This window comes from Ammospiza nelsoni, chromosome 5 (genome assembly GCF_027579445.1).
Source record: "Ammospiza nelsoni isolate bAmmNel1 chromosome 5, bAmmNel1.pri, whole genome shotgun sequence".
NCBI classification, from domain to species: Eukaryota; Metazoa; Chordata; class Aves; order Passeriformes; family Passerellidae; genus Ammospiza; species Ammospiza nelsoni.
Genome location: NC_080637.1, coordinates 994,784 through 1,001,920, shown reverse-complemented (window position 1 = coordinate 1,001,920; position 7,137 = coordinate 994,784).

Sequence of the window (7,137 nt, the reverse complement as noted above, 5' to 3'; positions counted from 1 at the left end):
TATATTATTTTAAAAATACATATTATACACAATTATAAATTATATATATTATATGACATATACAATATATTATATATGTATTATATTTTATATTTTATATATAATATATAACATATAATATATAACATATATTATATTATATAATATATATTATATATTATATAAATTTATATTATATTATATTATATTATATATTAATGTATTCTATTATTTATATTATTATATATTTATGTTTTATTTATATTTTGTTATAGTTATAATTTATATTTGTATTTATGCTTAAAACAAAATTTTATTAATGTTTATATTTATGTATATTTATATTTATATTTATGTCCACCACTCCCATCCCAGAGCAGCCTGTGCCTCTCCCCACCCACAAACACCCACCCACCCCAACGTCTCCTGTGTTTTTAACAGCAGGGCTCTGGTACACAACTTCCTGCAGGAAACAGTGGCAGCAGAGCACAGGAAACCCCAGCACTACAAGAACTTAACTCCCCGCAAGGCCAGAACACCACAAAGTTCTCCCTGCCCTAAAAAGGGCATCTCCAGCTTGCAGATTCCCCTCACAAACCTTTGTGCATTTGGGCAGAGCAGGATTTTTTCATCCTAAACTCCGCTTCAATCCTGCACCCCAGAAAAGCCCGAAACTCTCACAGGCTGGGATGGAGCAGGAATAGGTGCCACGGTCACCCTGTCACATGCACAGAGCTCGTGGCACAGCCCGCAGCGCTTGGAAGCAAATCCAGCCATCTGAAATCCAAACTTTTCTTTAGAGATGTATTTTGGTCTTTATTAATCACCAGGGAAATGGAATTACATGCAAAATTCAACTGAGAGGTAAAAGGAAGGGAAAAAAGAAAAGTGTTTCATTGCTCAGTTTGGGATTGTTGGGAGGGTTTTTTCATCTGCTGTCAAAGAAGTGAGTGGCAACTTTTCAGATGCACTGGAAAGCAGAGTCTGTCCTTTGCACTTCACTGCTCACCATCTGCTGAGTTCAGTGGCATCATGCTGAAATCAGAATTTTTTGTTAAAGAGAGAACAAAGTTATTATTTAATAAATATTCTAGCAAATTTTGGATACTGGAACTTGGAGTTTTGAAACCATAGTAGCTCCAGTTTACCAGAGATGTAAAAATGGCCTTGCTCACTTTCAACCATCCTTAACCACACTGAGCAGCTCCTCCTTCAGTGCTCAGAAACATCTGTCCCTAAAAGCCTGTGTGGTAAATATATCATACAAAAATCGAATATTTTTGGGTTTTAATTAATTTCTTAGCTGGAGTTGCTGAGTACAGAGGTTGCAAGAGATCTCTGGCTTTAGCAGGCTGATGAGTGGAGCTGCTGTGACCAGAGACTTCCTGCTGGGTGCTGGGGAAGTGAGAACACAGAGCAGGCTGAGGAGGAGATGGAGGTGCACAGAACAGAGGGGAAACCACAGCCCTGCGTCATCAGAGCAGGCCAGCCGAGGCTCATGGGCAGGGAAACAGGAAAGCCAGCAGCCTGCTGTCCCTCCTGAGACATGGGCTGCTGCTGAACACTGTGCTGGCGTGGTGCTTGGACTGGGTGATCAGTTCCAGCTCAGAGCTCTTCCATCCTGTGATTATTTTCTTGATGTGTTATGAGACACTGAAGTGCCTTGTGGATTAGACATTGCTAAAATCATCAATCAATCATCAATAATTTTGCTCGCTGTAGCAAACTGCAAAGGAGCTGCTGTCCATCTGTGACCACCAGAGCAACGCAAACACCCCTGTTAACTGGAATGATGGATTTTGAACCTGTCAGTTCAAATGTTTAATTTTGTCCAGTTATGCCAGCTCTGGGAGGAAGGATGGATCCATGAGGATGTTGGCAGACACTGTGATGCTGCCAGCTCACACATTCAGGGGGTAAGTTAGCATGTGCAAAGGAGCACAGCCCAGCTCAGGCTACAAACTGATAAGGGAGCCTTTATCAGCCCTGAACAGGGCCCTGCCTCTTTGTCCCTGCCCAAGGGAACTCATGGGGTGACTCCCCTGCTCTGGGATATGGGGACATTCACAGGTAGCCCCAGGGTGTTCACTTCAGCCACAATGGACGGAACTGTGCTGGTATCAAAGGCAGCTGCATCATCTTTGAAGGTGTCAGAGTCCCCAAGTGTCCCACGACCCATGAGATTCCATCATCCAGGGTGAACTCCCCACTCCAGGGACTGCCCACTGAGCCCGAGTGAACAGAAACCCACATTTTTTGTTCTGTGCATTTCTCCCAGCACTTCCTCGAGATTTCCCCTCATCCCCTGGTGGATCCACTCTGTGACCACCAACAGACACCGAGATTGCAACCACCAAGTCTCATCACAAGACCTGTGGGTGGTGAGATCCTCCTCCTCTCATCCTTTCGCTCTCTTTTTCAATATATCACATTTTCTTAAGTGTTACTTTTATGTTTTCATATTGTCAAATTACTATAGATAGAAACAGCCAAAATGGCTACATGGCTGTTTTCCTCTGCAAGCAAATTGGTCTAAATTAAACCCTACATATATTACCTACATATATAATTATTAAACCCTACATATATATTTTTTCCTCAAACACCAATTTTACTCTTGGCTTTCTAGGGTGGGTTATACCACACATAGGTGAAACAAACCCAGTGGAGTTTGCAGCAAGCCACAAATGACAGCAGCTGGCTGACCAGCAATGCCACCAATTATGATTTTCCCTGGTCAAAACCCCCTCAGAGAGGGAATGTTTCAGGCTGGAGAAACAGCACCAGGATTTCCAGGCCTTTATTGGCCTCCAGGATCATCCAGTCCAACCTGGGACTGAGCCCACCTTGTCCCCAGCCCAGAGCTCTGAGTGTCACATCCAGGAGGAGTTCCTGGGACACCTCCAGGGATGGGCACCCCAAAGCTCCCTGGGCAGCCCCTGCCAAGGCCTGATCCCTTTCCACGGGGAAATTCCTGCTGTGCCCACCCTGAGGCTGCCTGGCCCAGCCTGAGGCCGTTCCCTCTGCTCCTGTCCCTGTTCCCTGGAGCACAGCCCGACCCCCCGGCTGTGCCCTCCTGGCAGGGACTTGTGCAGAGCCACAAGGGCCCCTGAGCCTCCTTTGCTCCAGGCTCAGCCCCTGCCCAGCTCCCTCAGCCCCTCCTGGTTCTCCAGGCCCTTCCCAGCTCCCTCAGCCCCTCCTGGTTCTCCAGGCCCTTCCCAGCTCCCTCAGCCCCTCCTGGTTCTCCAGACCCTTCCCAGCTCCCTCAGCCCCTCCTGGTTCTCCAGACCCTTCCCAGCTCCCTCAGCCCCTCCTGGTTCTCCAGGCCCTTCCCAGCTCCCCCAGCCCCTCCCCACACCCCTGGCTCTGTCAGTCCTTCCTGAGCCCAGGCAGGTCTCAGGGATTGAGGCTCCCATCCCTAAGGACTGGCACCGGGTGGGTGAATCCATCCCCAGCACAGCCCTGCCTCTGGAGGCACAGCACTCCATCCCACACAGACCCACAGGGTGAAGTGACAATGGCACTTGTCCCCTGCCACTTGTCACTGTGCATGAGCTGTAATCAAAGTGTCTTTGGAGGAGCAAGAAAAACATCAGGGGACACTGGGGTATGAGCTGAGCACTGGCGAGGCCAGGACAGGTTTAATCACAGCAGAGTCTTCACCAGGCTGTTTGGTTCTCACCTCCTTCTCTTCCCTTTCCCCTTCTTTCTGAGAGAGCCAGGCCAGGGGTGGCCCCGGAACTGCAGGAAGGCAGCGGCGTTGTGACAGATGTAGTAAGCGTTGAGCATGGCAGCTGCGCTGAAGAGATCCACCGGTACCACTTCCTTCTTTGCACCCTTTTTGGAGCTTCTGCCTTTGCCACCCTTCTTGCCTTTGTCACCCTTCTTGCCTTTGTCACCACCCTTTTTGTCTTTGCCACCTTTTTTAGCTTTGGCCTGCAGAGAGAAAACGACCACAAACCCACTCAGTTCTGGGTCTTTGCTGTCTCACTTTTGGGTAGAGGACCCCAGGCTGAGAGACTGAGAGAGCTGGGAATGTTCCCCTGGAGCAGGGAAGGCTCCAGGGAGAGCTCCCAGCACATTGCAGGGCCTGCAGGGGCTCCAGCAGAGCTGCAGAGGGACTGGGGACAAGGCCTGCAGGGACAGCACACAGGGAATGGCTCCCACTGCCAGAGGGCAGCCATGGGTGGCATCTCATTCCTTGTTTGCCCAGGGTTTCTGGGGGGTTTTGTGAACACTTGTAGGCTCCTGGTAGGAATTCAGCCTCTAGCTGATCTTTCCAAATGTAAAAGATGCTCACAGGCTTTATGTGCTATATACAGAATTTTACAGCCTGCAGCCAAGAAGAAAAAATAGGTAAAAATCAGAATTAGGTTTACACTTGCACACAAAGTGAATTTGGGCAGGTCAGTTCTGTCCTGCAGATGTGGGAAGGAACCTTTTGGATATAAACCCTTCTCCTTAAAAAGGTGTTGCCAACACTTCTGAAGGATCAAAGGTATTTTACCATGGCTGGGTGTTTTTATGGAGCAGCCTGGAGTTCACATCAAGCTCTGGTGATTAACCCTGCAACACAAAATTACACGGTTAGTTACACAGTGTAAAGCACCTGTGGCTGTGTTGGTCCTCATGAAACTTTGAAGAGAAAAAGGGAAAAATAGTCCCTTACAAAAATAGTCCCTTGCAAAAATAGACCCTCACACAAATAGACCCTTGCAAAAACAGGGTCATCCCTAAAAGCTGATACTCACCTGTGAAATCAGCTGCTAATTGTCAAGCTCCAGGACTCTGAGCTTTTCAGAGGTTTACAATCAGAATCCTGGACAAGACCTCCCTGACCGAGTCCAGCCGATCCCCAGCACTGCCAGGACCACCACTGACCCCAGGTGTCCCCAAATGTCCCCAAGTGCCACATCCGCGGGCCTTTGAAACCCCTCCAGGGATGGGGACGCCATCCAGCCCTGCAGCTGGGCGAGGGCTGGACTACTCCTTTAGGGAAGGAATTTTCAGGATGTCCAGTCTAAACCCCTGGCACAACCTGAGGCTTGTTCGGTCCCTGTTCCCTGCGACAGAGCCCGACCCCCTCTTGGCTGCGCCCTCCCGTCAGGGAGTTTAGCGAGCGAGCAGCTCCCTCCGGAACCTCCTTTTCTGCCCCACCGGAGCCCCAGCTCCCTCGGTCCCACCGGAGCCCCGTGTAGAAAAGGCAGACACTCACCGTCCTGTCCTCGCAGCGCTGAAGAGACCCCGTCCCCCCTCCCCTGGCACGGCCCCCACGGCCGCCCCACCCTCCCCTCAGCGTCCCGTTGCTATAGCGGCCCCGGGGCGGGGTCTGGTGCTGATTGACAGCCCCGTGTCCAATCCGCTGTTGACGCACCCCCCGCGTCGCCCAATCAGCGTCCAGGAGGCACTTCCCGCCACTGCGGTGGGCAGGGGGAAAAGGGCGGGAAAAGCTGTGAGGGGCCTGAGGGGAGCGGCCGCCGCCACCCCCGCCCCTGTCCCACCCTCGGCCAAAAACCTCTGAAATGTCATGAGGAGGTCAGAAAACCCCCACCACAACAACAAAAAACCCCACCACAGCAACTTGGAGCTGAGAAGAGGAGGGCAGCAAGTTGCGCTTTTCAAAGGTCTCGGAAAGATTGGCGTTTGGTGGACTGTCAGTGAAATATTGCTGCATGACATGGGGGAGTCTGTTTAAATACCTGACTCAGCCTCCTTCACCATAAAAATATTTAAAAAACAAACTCTGCTTTGCATCCTTGCAGAGCTCTGGACAGCAGGTCCTGAAAATGATGTGTAATTCAGGTTGGATATTTCTAATAAATTCCCATTTATAAGGCCTGAGACACAGGGGATGGATGGAGGTGAAGAAGGCTGAGAGAGGGATGGGACATAAAGGGTTCATTTTTTTCTCTGCACCTTTTTTAGACACAACAATTTTATCCAAGGGTAGTAATACTTCTAAAGGTGGGGTGATTTTTAAATTTGGGAAAAAATATGTGTGAGAGAAGTCTCTCCTGCATCTCTCAGCACCAGATTTTCACTTGCAAAGCACTAAAAAAAATATAGGTACAAGCGAAAAATATCAGTAGGGGCTGAATTCCCTCATAGAAAAAAAAAAGCTCATAATTTGCAGTATTGCCAAACTCCAACAAACACATCAGTGAGTCTGCCTACATCATGAGTTTATTTTTACCTTTAACATTAACCTCTCTAAATGTGCTCTCTGCTGCATAAGTAAATTTCTTTCCTTCTTGCCTAATAAAAAGTTTTGGTAGTGTAGCTCACAGAAAAGTCTGCAGATTTGGGAGAAAAATTCTCTTGAATGAGCCTTGGATAATGAAAGAAAAAAATGATTTCCACTCTGTTCAGGGAAATTCTGTGTCATCTGTATTAACAAACCACGCAGCATAAAAGAAAAAAATCATAATTACACTAATTATCTAATTTCAGCACAGACAACTATCAGGAGGCCACATTATAATTATTGAGGAAAAAGGAAGGCACAGAGCACTGAAATGTTCAATCAAGGAGACAAAAATCATCCTGTGCAGTCAAATGTTGTGTTCTGTGCAGAGCTTGGACCTGGCTGCAGAAGCAGCTGCTGTTTACACATGCAAGGCTTTGATAAATAATTGAGGGAAGCTTCTCAAACTCCAGAGTATAATAAGCCTGACCTCATACAGTCACTTCTGTGGTTACAAGGGGATAAATACAGAGCCAGCCAGGACATCTCTGTGTTGTTATTTTTAGGGAAATATTCACAGGAGAAAAAGGAGGGATTTTTTTAACACTGCCAGACTGAATGGATAAAGGCTAATTCCCTTTTTTTTATCACCCTTTCCTTTTCTCAACTCTGAAAGGAACTTTGTAGCCTTTTATCCTTCACTGAAATTTGCATTAAATTCACCAAACAGCTCCAGAGTTGCTTAGAGAAATTAATAACTCAATTCCTTATGCTTTATATCCCTAGGAAACAGCAAGACTCTACAAGAAAACAGAAGAATCCGTGCTGAGGTGCTGAAGAAAAGGTTTCACCCACAGCAGAACTTTCAGCAACACCTGTGGGGTGAAAACAAAACAACAAAAAAGAATTCTTTACTGCAGTTAAAATGGGAATTGGGAGCACTGGAGGGTTCCTGGAACCAACAGTCCTGCTGG